The 16,669-nt window shown below is 41.5% G+C and overlaps 1 protein-coding gene across 1 annotated transcript in view; it reads left to right on the forward strand.

The window, feature by feature from the left end:
* The window catches only part of LOC118232142 (basement membrane-specific heparan sulfate proteoglycan core protein-like), a 1,449,502-nt gene that overhangs the window by 1,060,668 nt on the left and 372,165 nt on the right, over positions 1 to 16,669 (forward strand). The window lies entirely within an intron of this gene.

Raw genomic sequence — 16,669 nt, forward strand, 5'->3', positions numbered from 1 at the left:
AAAAGCAGTTAATTTTCACTGTTAGCAAAACATAACAGTTTTCAGCCAAGAGTGTACCCAGACACTCACTCTTAACTTGCTTGGCATAATGCTACTTTTTAACAAAGCTACTAAGCAAGATTTCCTGTACCTGCAAATCTCACATTTATTGGCGGCTACTGCCATCTACTGATGTCAGTTAGTATTAAAATAGCTAACAGAGGGACAAAAGATTATGCAGTTAATTTGTTTGAACCTGCAAATTCTTATATCACTGAAAAAACAACTATATATATAATATATATATATATATATTATTGGAAGGTCCAAAATTATATTAACAAAACCAACCACAGATATCACCCTGCCTCCAGAACATATCAAGGGCTCCACAAATTATTGATGTACTATGTAAGTTAGGTGCAGTAGTTTTAAAGTTTTGTTAATTGAATCCCTTATCTGTCAGGTTGCCAACACGTCTGTGTTTTCAATTTGTGTGTGTGTGTGTGTGTGTGTGTGTGTGTGTATTTGTGTGTGTGCGTGTGTGTGTATGTATGTGTGTGTGTGCGTGTGTGTGTGTGTGTTTTTCAGGTGTGCTGAGCCATGGGGAAAGTGAATGGGGAGTGACTTATACCCCTCAGAGAATCTGTGCCTTAAAGGGGTCTTCAGTAGACATGCGCTGCACTTACTCATATCCCACAGATTACACAGTGCAGAAAACATTCTGGTTTATTTATGACTGGAACAGTAAACAGGAGGGTGAGCCTGAGGACCTGTCCCAGGACTCAGAGTACTCTGACCGTGTGGAGTATCTGGGGGATAAGTACAGTGACTGCGCTCTCAGAATAAACCAGCTGAGAGAAAGCGACTCTGCAATATATCGCTTCAGTTTCCTGACTGACAACCAACATGGAAAATATACTGGTCAGCCTGGAGTCTCATTGACAGTTACAGGTAATTCTAAACTTGCTTTATATACTATGAACTGGCAATACTCCTAATTATTTTCTAATAGAAACAGAATGATCTATTTATCATGTTGATTCTTGTGTGCAGGTCTTCAGGTGAAAGTGACAGAGAATGAGGCACAGAGTGTAACACTGACCTGTATCAGCACCTGCACTTTGAGTGGCAGCCAAACCTTTACCTGGTACAAGAACGGAGAAGTTGTGACCAATCAAAATGAATACTCCCTCAATGTAGCCAGCACTGGTGATACAGATATCTACTCCTGTGCTACAGGAGGAGTCACTTCCCCTGCAGTCAATGTGAAATGTGAGTGTCTGCCCACCTTCTGTTTTACTGGGAAATAATGCATGCAGGGCCGGCCCGAGGCATAAGCGAACTAAGCGGCTGCTTAGGGCCCCCGTGGCCACCAGGGGGCCCCCATGCGGTATTCATCCCCTATCGCAGAACCAGCGTTAGTAATTTAAAATGGAATGACAACCAAATATTTCATAACAACATAATGTAAGATGGATTTTACAAAGCAACCACGCCCCCGCCCCCCCCACCCCGGGTCGGCAGGATTGCTCTTAGGGCCCCCGAAACCCTCGGGCCGGTACTGAATGCATGTCTGTATTTATGGTCAATCCTACTCCAGCAGAATAAAACATTTTCTGTTTAAGAACAGGAAACAGGAAAGGATTTGTTTTAATTCACAATAGAAAAACAGCACACCGTGGTGAGGCACAATTTATGGTTGATCTTGAGCGATGATGAGCGGGGAGATCAAAGGTCAAAGCATATTATTTTAAAATGGTAAATTTATTGTGAAAATCATGATCATATTGCTAATTCTTTGTCACTGTTGTTATGATGATGTCTTTATAAATGTATAATATCAATGTATCACCTTTATTGAATGTATATTGTACCAATAAGTACAGTTTACCTGGTTTTGAGGGAGGAGCAGAAGAGGGTGAGAAGTTGGTTGAATAACTGGATGTTTTTCTTTCTGCATTTTGTTCCTTCACCCAGGTGTGAAGGTGGAAATAAATTCTGACACAGTGACAAGGGGAGAGACAGTGGAACTGACCTGTAGAGCAACCTGCACTCGGCTGGGCAACAGCTTCATTTGGTACAAGAATGAGCAACTTCTGACTGACGACTACAGGTTCTCCCAGTCCTATAGGAACCTTAAATTCACAGCCAGAAGTGGAGATACGGGCAGATACTCCTGTGCTGTAAGAGGCAATCAGCATCTTGTTTCCCCCGCCGTGACTCTCAGTGTGAGATGTGAGTGTTTGAGGTCACATTTGTGTATTTTATATTCATTTATGCACAAGAACCAAGAGATTCTTCTGAGAGAACAAGCATTCCATTATCAGACAGATTGAGATTTTGGGGTCTCAGTTGACTTCAATCTTTGATTGAAATGAAAAGCTGGACCCTTTATCTGCCACCAAATAATTTTTAAAAGAGGGGGGAAATGACTGCATGTTTTCACCACTTTAGGCCAGCCAATCCAGAGAAAATTCGGCTGACGACCAACCACAAGAAATGTAACAAGTAACGGCAGTTGTCAATAGAAATGTCTTTGAGTAAAAAGTACATAAATTCTTTATCGATGTAGTGGAGTAGAAAGTGAAAGTTGCCAATATTGTTCATAGTCAGAAAAAGTACAAAGTTTCCAATATCCTACATAAGTACAGTAACAAAGTACATGTACTTAGTTACTTACCACCACTGTGCAAAAATAACAAAACAAGTATATTGGCACAAGCAATGCATGGCCTTAATCCTCTTAGTGACCATCAACTTACTGCTCATGTTTCCTTGTGTTATTGATATAATTAGTGCACATTATGTCCGTTAAAAAATCATTTTTATCACCTTGCTGGATATTATAATGTAGAATAGAAGTGTGTTGAGTTACATTCTGTTTGCTTTTTTAACCCACTCAGGTTTGAAGGTGGATATAAATTCTGACACAGTGTCAGTGGGCGATACAGTGGAACTGACCTGTAGAGCAACCTGCACTTGGCTGGGTAACAGCTTCATTTGGTACAAGGATGAGCAGCTTCTGACTGGCGACTACAGGTTCTCCCAGTCCTATAGAATCCTTAAATTCACAGCCAGACGTGAAGATACTGGCAGATACTCCTGTGCTGTAAGAGACAATCAGCATCTTGTTTCCCCCGCCGTGACTCTCAGTGTGAGATGTGAGTATTTGAGGTCACATTTGTCTTTTTTACATTCATTTATGCACAAGAAGGAAGAGATTCTTCTGAGAGAAGAATAATTCCATTATCAGACATACTGAGATTTTTGGTACTCGGTTGACTTCAATCTGTAATTGAATTGAAATAAAAAATATAGACAAATTAAAATGGAAAACTGGACCATTTACAGTAACATGCATTCATGCATGTATTATGGGTGCAGTACAATTTAATTTATTGAATAACACAATGTATTTCTTCTTCTCACTCAGGTGTAAAGTTTGAAATAACATCTAACACAAGGAGTGAGGGAGAGTGGGTGACACTATCCTGTAAAATCACCTGCACTGACCTGACTGGCAGCCAAACATTCATCTGGTACAAGAATGGACAATTTCTACAAAACACCAACCAGAAATATCAACAAGATGACTACCTTCAGTTCAAAGCCAGCAGTGGAGATGCAGGCAGCTACTCCTGTGCAGTAAGAGGCCATGAGAATCTCCCGTCACCAGCAGTGACTGTCTGTGAGTATTTGAAGACAAACTCATCTATTTAACTTTACTGAGTCTCATTTGTTACTCATTTTGAAAATGCGGTGATGCAGTTGTACTTTAGTGTACCTTTAAAAGACATGAGAACTGGGCAGAAGAGCAACCTGCAGATAATGATTAGGAAATGGAAGTTATGTTTAGAAATGATATCGGATTAAGTTCATTCAAAAAATTGAAAGAAAGATGGCATTGCAATAATAGCAGTCAAACAAAATGACATTTGGAAACATTAAGGAAAAGGAAACATATTTTAACTGAGTTAAGTGTGATGTCTATATAAAACTGCAAGACCTGTTATTTCCTCTTTCAGATCCTCCGAAGAGCACCTCAGTATCAGTGCCCCCCTCTGGTGAAATAGTGGAGGGCAGTTCAGTGACTCTGACCTGCAGCAGTAATGCCAACCCACCAGCACAGAAATACACCTGGTATAAGAATAATAAACCTGTATCCTCAGAGACAGGAGGACCAGATGACAGTTACACCATTCAAACCATCACACTGCAGGATGCAGGAGAATACACCTGTCAGGCAGGGAATGGGATTGGGAAAAACAGATCTCCTCCTAAACATCTTGATGTGCTGTGTGAGTATATCAGTGCATCTCAGCTTCAGACAGACAGAGCAGAGAGTCAGTATCTCCTGAGTATCTTTAGGAAACATTGCAATAGTAAGACACTGAGTAATGCAGTCACACTGGCCAGTGGAGGAGAAATCAGATATAATTACATTATCACACAGTGATGAGTCTGATAATACTGACATGTCTTAGGTAATACGTGTAGTCATTTTGAGTTTGCAAAGGGCAAAAAAGGTACCACATGCAGCTGTTCAACTTTTAATAAATGAAGTTATCATTATTAATGAAGATGCTAAAACGACACATCTAAATACTGCTGTCACTTTTGAAAACTTGATTCTGCTGTGTCATTTACCAACTACCATAAAAAGCTACAGTATATCCAGTTCATTTTGTAAGAAAGCATGATATACTGGGATATTTACTGTACCAGGTTCTGCAGTCCTTTTCCCCACAAAGCACACAATCCATCGTTGTTAGAGACACCAAGGCTTTATTGTGCGCTCGATACCAAAAACACGGAAACTAAAACAAACCAAAACAAAACACGCACGATAAGGACGGGGATTAGATGGCATGCCGATCCCGCGTGCGTCTCTCATTCCAGCACCCCGGTCTCACTGCAGGCAGAACATATACACAATTAGCAATCAATTGTTATTGCAAACAGGCATGGTTATTAGCCAGCTATACTGCTCCCACTCTGCCTGCAGATGGCGCCCTAACCACACCACCCCTCCACATCACATTGTGAGATTTCAGCTCCATTATAAACAGTACTTTGAATCAAATGTCTCTACTAGTGTGTTGAGATGCAACACAGTGAGTGAGAATATTATGGAATTTAACACATTTTTCTAATGATTTTGATGTTCCCAAGAACATCTCAGTGTGACATTTATTTAAAACTGCAGGACCTGTTATTTTCTCTTTCAGATCCTCTGAAGAGCGTCTCAGTATCAGTGAGCCCCTCTGGTGAAATAGTGGAGGGCAGTTCAGTGACTCTGACCTGCCGCAGCAGTGATGCCAACCCACCAGTGCAGAGATACACCTGGTATAAGAATAATAGAGCTGAACTCCCATGGGGAGGATCCAGTTACACCATTAAAAGCATCACACCGCAGGATGCAGGACAATACTACTGTGAGGCAGGGAATGGGATTGGGACAAAAACAAGATCTCCTCCTATACGTCTTGATGTGAAGTGTGAGTATATCAGTGCATCTCAGCTTCATGCACACAGAGCAGAGAGTCAGTATCTCCTGAGTATCTTTAGGAAACATTGCAATAGTAAGACACTGACTAAAGCAGTCACACTGGCCAGTGGAGGAGAAATCAGATATAATTACATTATCACACAGTGATGAGTCTGATCATACTGACATGTCTTAGGTAATACGTGTAGTCATTTTGAGTTTGCAAAGGGCAAAAAAGGTACCACATGCTGCTGGTCAACTTTTTAAAAAATGAAGTTATCATTATTAATGAAGATGCTAAAAAGACATATCAAAATACTTCTGTCACTTTTGAAAACTTGATTCTGCTGTGTCATTTTCCAACTACCATAAAAAGCTACAGTATATCCAGTTCATTTTTTCACAAAGCATGATATACTGGGATATTTACTGTAACAGGTTCTGCAGTCCTTTTCCCCACAAACCACACAATCCGTCGTTGTTAGAGGCACCAAGGCTTTATTGTGCGCTCCATACCAATAACACGGAAAAAAACCAAAACAAAACACACACGATAAGGACGGGGATTAGATGGCATGCCAATCCCGCGTGTGTCTCTCATTACAGCACCCCGGTCTCACTGCAGGCAGAGCATATAAACCATTACCAATCAATTGTAATTGCTAACAGGTGTGGTTGTTAGCCAGCTATATTGCTCCCACTCCGCCTGCAGATGGCGCCCTAACCACACCACTCCTCCACATCACGTTGTGAGATTTAAGCTCCATTATAAACATTACTTTGAAATGAATGTCTCTGCTAGTGTTTTGAAATGCAACACAGTGAGTGAGAAATTATATGGAATTTAACACATTTTTTAATGATTTTAGATGCTCCCAAGAATACCTCAGTGTGACTTTTATTTAAAACTGCAGGACCTGTTATTTTCTCTTTCAGATCCTCCGAAGAGCGTTTCAGTATCAGCGAGCCCCACTGGTGAAATAGTGGAGGGCAGTTCAGTGACTCTGACCTGCAGCAGCAGTGATGCCAACCCACCAGTGCATATAAACACCTGGTTTAAGAATAGAGCTGAACTCTCATGGAGAGGATCCAGTTACAACTTTAAAAGCATCACACTGCAGGATGCAGGAGAATACTACTGTGCGGCAGGGAATGAGATTTGGACAAAAGCATCTCCTACTAAACGCCTTGATGTGAAGTGTGAGTATATCAGTGCATCTCAGCTTCAGACACACAGAGCAGAGAGTCAGTATCTCCTGAGTGTCTTTGGGTAACTTCACAGCAGTAAGACACTGAGTAAAGCAGTCACACTGACCAGTAGAGGAGAAATCAGATGTAATTACATTATCATACAGTGATAAGCCTGATCATACTGACATGTCTTAGGTAAATCGTGTAGTCATTTTGAGTTTGCAAAGGGCAAAAAAGGTACCACATGCTGCTGTTCAACTTTAAAAAATGAAGTTATCATTATTAATGAAGATGCTAAAAAGACATATCTAAATACTTCTGTCACTTTTGAAAACATGATTCTGCTGTGTCATTTTCCAACTACCATAAAAAGCTACAGTATATCCAGTTCATTTTTAAAAAAAGCATGACATACTGGGATATTTATTGTAACAGGTTCTGCAGTCCTTTTCCCCACAAACCACTCAATCCGTCATTGTTAGAGGCACCAAGGCTTTATTGTGCGCTCGATACCAAAAACACGGAAAAAAACCAAAACAAAACACACACGATGAGGACGGGGATTAGATGGCATGCCGCTCCCGCGTACATCTCTCATTCCAGTACCCCGGTCTCACTGCAGGCAGAGCATATAAACTATTACCAATCAATTGTAACTGCAAACAGGGGTGGTTGTTAGCCAGCTGTACTGCTCCCACACCGCCTGCAGATGGCGCCCTAACCACACCATCCCTCCACATCACATTGTGAGATTTCAGCTCCATTATAAACATTACTTTGAAATAAATGTCTCTGGTAGTGTTTTGAGACGCAACACAGTGAGTGAGAAATTATATGGAATTGAGCACATTTTTCTAATGATTTTAGATGCTCCCAAGAATACCTCAGTGTGACATTTCATTAAAACTGCAGGACCTGTTATTTTCTCTTTCAGATCCTCCGAAGAGCGTCTCAGTATCAGTGAGACCCTCTGGTGAAATAGTGGAGGGCAGTTCAGTGACTCTGACCTGCAGCAGCGATGCCAACCCACCAGTGCAGAGATACACCTGGTATAAGAATAATATAGCTGTATCCTCAGAGACAGGAGGACCAGAGGACAGGTACACCATTAAAAACATCACACTGCAGGATGCAGGAGAATACTACTGTGAGGCAGAGAATGCGATTGGGACAAACAGATCTTCTTCTGAACGTCTTGATGTGCAATGTGAGTATATCAGTGCATCTCAGCTTCCGACACACAGAGCAGAGAGTCAGTATCTCCTGAGTGTCTTTGGATAACTTCACAGCAGTAAGACACTGAGTAAAGCAGTCACACTGGCCAGTGGAGGAGAAATCAGATATAATTACATTATCATACAGTGATGAGTCTGATCATACTGACATGTCTTAGGTAAAACTTGTAGTCATTTTGAGTTTGCAAAGGGCAAAAAAGATACCACATGCTGCTGTTCAACTTTAAAAAATGAAGTTATCATTATTAATGAAGATGCTAAAAAGACATCTAAATACTTCTGTCACTTTTTAAAACTTGATTCTGCTGTGTCATTTTCCAACTACCATAGAAAGCTACAATATATCCAGTTCATTTTGTAACTAAGCATGACATACTGGGATATTTACTGTAACAGGTTCTGCAGTCCTTTTCCCCACAAACCACACAATCCGTCGTTGTTAGAGGCACCAAGGCTTTATTGTGCGCTCGATACCAAAAACACGGAAACGAAACAAAACACACACGATAAGGACGGGGATTAGGTGGCATGCCGCTCCCGCGTGTGTCTCTCATTCCAGCACCCCGGTCTCACTGCAGGCAGAGCATATAAACCATTACCAATCAATTGTAACTGCAAACAGGCGTGTTTGTTAGCTAGCTATACTGCTCCCACTCTGCCTGCAGATGGTGCCCTAACCACACCACTCCTCCACATCACATTGTGAGATTTCAGCTCCATTATTGGGATGGCAGGTATGCCATCCCGCCAAGTTACGCCTTGGTGGGGGCATGCCCCATACCTATACAGCACCTAGAGTTTGGCACTTTTCAGGGTTCCCCACAGAAATACAGCCACAGACACACAGCCCTTAAAAACATTAAATTCTGTACATTCTGACCCCATTTCAACCGACAGATTTCATAAACAACTTCACATGTCCACACAATAAAACCCCAAACTTCTTCTTTCTTCTCGCCGACTATCCCACTAACAACATGTCTCCCCATTGGACATTTTACCGACACCGGCCAAATCTTCACCTACACGACCCAATCAAAAACTCGCATACACACGCAAAATACCCATACCTTTTTATTCTGAAACATTTCCAGTTTAAACAGCTAGCCTGTCTGTGGCCTAGTGGGCAATGTTACAGTCTTGGGAACATGGGGTCCTAGGTTCAAGCCCAGGTACTACAATCTAGCAAAGCTAGCTACTAAGCAAGACTTCCTGTACCTGTGAAACTCACATTGATCGGGGCTACTGCCATTTACTGACATCAGTTAGTATTGAAATGCAAGTACAATTTTTGATCTTCCATAGTTTTGGAGAAGTTAGGTGCAATTGTTTTAAAGTTTTGTTAATTGAATCCCTTATCTGTCATGTTGCCAACACATCTGTGTTTTAAAGGATTTCTGAGCAGTGTGTTTCTGTGTGTGCGTGCGTGCATTTGTGTGTGTGTGTGTGTGTGTATGTGTGTGTGCGTGCATTTGCGTATGTTTGCGCATGTGTGTGTGTGCGTGCCTGTGTTTGTGTGTGTATGTGCGTGTATGTGTGTCTGCGTGTTTGTGTGTGTGTGCGCGTGTGTGTGTGTGCCAGAGGGGATGGGGAGTGAATTACACCATTGAGAGAATCTGTGCCTTAAAGGTTCTGGACTAACTGTGATGGTAAAAAATATACTGGAGAACCTGGGGTCACATTGGCAGTTACAGGTTATCATTTTAGACTATAAACTCAGAGGATTCGCTTCCCACAAGTATGACTGGAAGCTTTATTACAGGTTTAATTTGCTATTTGCAGGTCTACAGGTGATGGTGAATCCTGACACAGTCACAGAGGGACAGAGTGTGAGACTGACCTGTAGCACCACCTGCACTCTGACTGGCAGCCCAGCCTTCATCTGGTACAGGGACGGATCTCCTCTGTCCTTCACTGATCAGAGTCACCTGTTCACAGCCAGCAGTGAAGACAGAGGCAGCTACTCCTGTGCTGTGAAAGGCTATGAGATTCATTCCCTTGCAGTGGCTCTTAATGTGAGATGTGAGTACCAGAGGCCAAACTTCTTCAAATCTCACAGTTTTGAAAGTTTTCAACTATAATTTTCAGCTAAATTGTACAGATTATACTATGCTGCATGCAAACGTTCTGTCATTATAGCATCGGATTAATCTTCAATATCTGGAAAAGTTCCATGATGCAATGATTTGAAAACATGACGTATGCCTGAGTCAGGTTTAAATTTCACACGAAACTACAAATCATTGTTCCCTGCTTCAGATCGTCCCAAGAGCACCTCAGTAGCAGTGAGCCCCTCTGGTGAAATAGTGGAGGGCAGTTCAGTGACTCTGACCTGCAGCAGTGATGCCAACCCACCTGTGCAGAACTACACCTGGTATAAGAAGAATGACACTGCTGGAGTCTGGCAGGCAGGATCTGGACAGAGTTTGAACTTTTCTAACTTTAGATCCTGGAACAGAGGACAGTACTACTGTGAGGCACAGAACAGACTTGGAGCTCAGAATGCTTCTGCTCTACTGGTCACAGTGCAAGGTAGGACCAGAACATATTTCATACAATATTTTATCTGACGCTGATTATGATCCAGAGGCTAAAAAGCAATGCTGATCATGTTATTGGTGCTACAATCCGAACCGGATCATGGTAGATAATGATGATGAGCAGTGTAACTAAAAGTATCATGATGCCAGCATTGAATTCAGTAAAATTCAAATGTCCAGAAATTTCTAGTAAAGGTAGGCATATAAGGGGTGTATTTAAACATTTATAAACTTTCGCCTTAAGGACCTTGGTGAGGCATGTTGTGAAATGAACACTGCTATATCATAACTGACACGGGTACATCTCTCTGACTTAGGAGGTCAGTCACTGATCGTGCCTGCAGCTGTGGGAGTGGCTGAAATTTTGGCTCTTGTGTTTCTGGGTGTGTGCCTGAGGTACGTGGTTGTAAATGAGTCGGTCTGTAGTCACTCCAGTGTGAATTGCTGTATGTCTGATTTAGACTCATAGTTTAAAACGAGTGTACATTTTTGTGGAATGTTTTTGTCAAGCATTAGCTACGTTACATCATGCTGATGCCATACTCCCCCTCTAATGTCTGATTAGTGCTTAGACCACTGCATTATTAGACATTTTGTTTTATTGAGATGTCAATTTTATAAACCCTGACTGATGCGTTTTAGTGTCCCAATTAGTTTATCAAACCTGTATGATGTGATAACAGAATCCCCTTAAAGGTTGTTCTTAATATGAATCATGTGGACAGTTACAGACCATAACAAAGTCTTGTCAAGCGCATAAATTTGCCCATGAGCTCCAGTGTTGGTTTGAATAAAGCAGAACTACATTTACTGGGCAGGAAGAAACCTCTTATAACTCAGGCTCATTTCCTGTAACCAAATGACATCTGAACAATAAAAAATATATACATACATGGGCACTATTGCCTCAGCAATACACATCATTCAAACAAAAGCAAAATGCTGTTTATACAAGAGGGGGCTGTTTAAAGATTTGTCTGAAGGTAGATTTACTTTTTATTTTTCTTTCTTTTCTGAATAAGAAGGAGAAGGAGGAGAAAATCAACAAGGCAGGTGAGTTAATGAAATCAGTCTACATATATGCATACATGTATTTATTTACGGATGTAATATAATTTTGATAATGCATAATGCATTCTTTAAGAAAAAATGGAAATTTGGTTAACACTGTCTATGATGCCTGTCTATAATGCATTATATACTTATAATGCATTAAAATCTGCTCATAATACAGTATAATTAGAGTAATGAAGATTGATTAATACTCATAATGCTTTATAACAGTTATCATGAGACATGATTTATTTATTTATATAGCACCTGTGTATTGCTAATGGGGATCCTAAATAAATAAATAAACCGTTCTTACAAATAAGTAGAAAGCATAGCAGTGTGTGCCATGTGACCTTGAAGATTTATTAGATTATGTACAAATTTACAGTATGAGGTTATGATCTTCTATGTGTTGACATGCTTAATGGAAATATTTCAGGAGTTAATTATGTGTATTCCCCTGTAAAGGACAGTTTCCGGTTTCTCAAAAGGGGTTGCAGTTTGTGACAGTAACGTTACACAGTACAATACTGCTTATGTGCATGAAATAATCTGTGCTTTACATAGAGAGCCAGGGAGAGTGACTTGTACTGTATGTGTTGTATTCACCTGTTGCCAGTGAATAAATACACACAGATTATTGTTGTGATGGTGGTTTATTGCTATTGGTTATTTCAAATATATGCTTTGGAATAAAAAGAGTACTTCAGTGTGCAATCTTTCCAAATTATTACAGAAATCCACTGTTATTCTGGTCATGTTAGAGACAAAAAAATCGTATTAAGTTTGTATGTTTTTAAGTATGTCTGGTTCAGTTGATATTGAACTGCTGATGGCATTTATTTGAAAATGAAACATTGATTCATTAGCTGATTTTTTATATCAGGTTAAATTGATGTTTTGTCGTTAATGGGGGCGAGTAGCTCACTCCAGCTCTGAGGAGCTCACTGAAATGAACAGGTACTTTCTGTGGAACTTTCCCAACCTTCTCCTGCCTCTTTTCTTTACCCTGCAGGGGAATAAAAGCCCCATTTTTGGCAACGTCTCAGAGATGGCAATGACTCACACTGGAATATAGGATACGGACACAGACGACGGTGAAGTTCCCCTCTACTCCTCTGTTCAGCCCACTAACACCCGCAACCAGAGCGTCTCACTGGATAGACCAGAGTGTCTCACTGGATAGACCAGAGTGTCTCACTGGATAGACCAGAGCGTCTCACTGGATAGACCAGAGCATCTCACTGGATAGACCAGAGTGTCTCACTGGACAGACCAGAGCGTCTCACTGGATAGACCAGAGTGTCTCACTGGATAGACCAGAGTGTCTCACTGGATTGACCAGAGTGTCTCACTGGGGAGAGCTGAGATGGTTGTGCTGTGATTTATGTTGGAAACAAAAACACAAAGAAGTATTTAGATTATAACCACAGTAGATGTGCTACATTTACATCAGCGTGTACAATATTAGTAATGAATGATAGCCAAAAAAAGTACATCCATAACACTTGGTCATGTAAGCATGTACAAAACAAACTCTGGAAACAAAATACAAATGAGCATTTCAGACAAAAATGCAAATGAGCATTTCTGAGATTCCAGTACTTCTCAGTACATCTGTAACAGTTTATACATTTATGTGTTCGTAGGACCGGGTGTTGCTTTGATGCACACTTTCTATATTTTGGTTGTTTGTTTGTTGCAGTACCAAAGCACAGTTCAAGTATTTTAAAATGTTGTAATCTCTCGCTGCTGCTTTGCTAAGAACTTCTCTGCCTGGTCAAAAGAAGAACGTGGTAACACGAGGACTGGATATTCCGCTGATCTAGATTCATCATTTGGTTTGTTCTGCTTGGCAACTTTCTTCTCTTTTGTACCTTACTGAACCCGTGTTTAGCAGTTGTCTACGACCATGAAATGCACTTTTTTGTACGTCGCTTTGGATAAAAGCGTCTGCCAAATGAATGTAATGTAATGTTTTAATCTCCCTGCTGGGTGACCTCAGCCTATGACATCACAGTGATGTAATGTTTTCCAAAATTCCAGATAACTGTTCTGTGGCTAAAGCTTCTGCTTGTGCTTCATGTTGCAAGGTGTGTCTAAATGTGATAAAAGCTCAGGCAGGATTAACTGAAATGAGAATGAGGATGTCTGTGACTTTAATAGAGTCTAAATGCGCTGTTTTCTCCATGCAGGTCACCTGCACCATCCGTAAAGGAAGACTGTGTTCTCTACAGCACACTTCGAAAACTGGACATGTGAAAATAAACCAGGAAGATATCTTGCTTCATAAAGTGTGGACCAATGCTGGTTATTCAGCGTAAATTTGGACATTTCTTTTAATGTGTGAGCATTTCCTGTGTTTTATCTTGAACTTTAAACAGCAAATTGTCTGCAAAGTAATCCTCAAGCGGCATGAACCAAACATTTCCTTCACTGGATGATACATTTAAGAGTATTTATTAAAACCAGTGAACATAAACTCTCCTCATGAACTCAGGTCACATGACTGTACCTTTGTAACATGACCAGGATGACTGTGGTTATTGGAGTCTGCAAAGATGTACTCAGAATGGATCATTCCTTTGGCATTCTATCAAAATTTACATGCATAACAGCTCATGTCTTCATATTGTACACAAAGTATTATCATGATGTTGGTGACTGAAAGCCATTATCATTGCTGAATGTATTCGTTGGCCAAATATACTGCAGAATTTGGCTTTATTATTATTATTAAAATTATTATTTTTTTATTAATACTATATAACATTTACTATTACAGACATTCTTGTGCACATTTTGTGATTATATTGTGCTTATTACTGAGCTGATACCATCTAGAGTATAAATTCACATAACGTGAATTTGTTTTTCACATTCTTAGTGTTTATTTTTGTACTACCAAACGTTAGAATTCAGAGCATACCTTGAATTTTTTAAACAATCATTCAATTAAACAAATAAAATAAACCTATGCTTGAAACATTTTGTAAGTAAACCGTGTACTGTAGGTGTTACCCCCTGAGTTCTGCTGATGGAATAGAACATGCGCAGGAAAAGCACTAAACAGGTACTTTAAAAAAACATCCCACCGGTGTGATGGGGGGGGGGGGGGGGGGTGAACCAGACGCGACTGAACGGGAATCTGAAAGCTATCCACACAGGGTGGAGTAACCACAAGGTTTCGAAAGACTAGAGAAAGGCGACAAGTAAACAAACAGAAAATGAAATACTCCTAAGGGAGAATATCCCAGGTATATCGGACTAAGTAGTCCACCCATTAAAGGGTGATAAGAACTAAAGGACAAGGAGTATTCAAACTAGACAGAACAAAATAATATACTCCTCTGGGCGGTAAGTCCTGCCGTTAAATACTAACAAAAAACTACCCAGCCAAAAGGGCAAAACGGAACATAAAAAAGGAGTATAATAAAGCTGTCTCATAAAAAGAACTGAGAGTGTAAAGAAGGTGAAAACTAAAGAAAAACAGCCCTCGAAACGAGTATTGATAGAAAAACACTCAAATTGCAACACCAAGTAAGAGATTATTGTGAAATTATAATAAATATTCCCTTAAGTCTCAGCCTTCAGTACAACACAGATCTCTTCCAAAATAGGAAGAAAGACTGTTACAAACACACTCACAGAATACCGGCTTACGTGTAACCAAAGTTGACACAAAAGCACTGACTGCAGGCCAGCAAGAGATAAAATAGGAACTACAGCAGGTGATCCCAATTAGCTCGATTAGGGGAAAGTGTAGCACAGTGGGTAAGGAACTGGGCTTGTAACCGAAAGGTCGCAGGTTCGATTCCCGGGTAGGACACTGCCGTTGTACCCTTGAGCAAGGTACTTCACCGAAATTGCTTCAGTATACATCCAGCTGTATAAATGGATACAATGTAAAATGCTATGTAAAAGTTGTGTAAGTCGCTCTGGATAAGAGCGTCTGCTAAATGCCTGTAATGTAATGTAATGTAATGTAATGAAAGAAGTGACAAGGTTGCCCTCCAGTGGCCAAGGATAGCCACTACCACCCAGAACCATGACAGGACCACCCCCCCCCTCTAAGGAGCGGCCCCAGACGGTCCCTCAGAGCCACGCCTGCAAAAATCCCGAATAAGCTCAGGGTCCAAAATGTCCCTAGAGGGGACCCAACAGCGCTCCTCAGGGCCATAGCCCTCCCAGTCAATGAGAAACTGAACCCCTCTGCCCACTCGTCTCTCAGCCAGAATGAGACGCCCTGTAAACACAGGCTCCCCACCAATGAGCCGAGGCGGGGGCGGCGGGCGGTCCGCCGGAGCCAACGCGCTCACGAGAGCCGGCTTCAGACGGGAGACATGAAACGCGGGGCGGATCCTCATGGAGCGAGGGAGCTGCAGGCGACCAGTGACAGGGTCGATCTTACGGATGATCTCAAAGGGCCCCACGCAGCGAGGAGCGAGCTCACGAGACTCTACCCGCAGGGGGAGATCCCGAGTGGAGAGCCACGCCCGTTGACACACCCGATAGGGAGGCGCAGGACGGCGACGCCCGTCAGCAAGTCTTTTCTGACTAGCAGAGGAGCGTAGGAGCGACGCGCGGACTTCTCTCCAAGTCGCCCGACACCGCCGGACAAGGAACCCGGCGGACGGCACCCCGATGTCCCTCTCCAGTTCCGGGAACAGAGGGGGTTGATACCCAAACTGAGAGACCTGTGGATGTGTTCCTGCCTCTCGCCCAATGCATGCTTGGATAAGCTCCAGCACCAGCTCCAGCTCAGGATAAGCGGGTATAGATAATGGATGGATTGATGGATGTATTGTAATAGGCAAAGCCTCAGATCTTAGCATCACTTTGTGTGTACGGCAGTGTAGCACAGCGGGTAAGGAACTGGGCTTATAACCGAAAGGTCGCAGGTTCGATTCCCGGGTAAGGACACTGCCGTTGTACCCTTGAGCAAGGTGCTTAACTGAAATTGCTTCAGTATATATCCAGCTGTATAAATGGATACAATGTAAAAGCTGTGTAAGTTGCTCTGGATAAGAGTGTCTGCTAAATGCCTGTAATGTAAGGTGTTGTAATCCGGAATCATTTTTTGTAAACATGGTAGTTATGTTTATTTTATAAGCGTAATATGCAAAAATGAACATAATTATTGACATCTGAATTTCAATAATACAGTGGGGGCAAAGAAA

Source organism: Anguilla anguilla, chromosome 1 (assembly GCF_013347855.1).
Source record: "Anguilla anguilla isolate fAngAng1 chromosome 1, fAngAng1.pri, whole genome shotgun sequence".
NCBI lineage: Eukaryota > Metazoa > Chordata > Actinopteri > Anguilliformes > Anguillidae > Anguilla > Anguilla anguilla.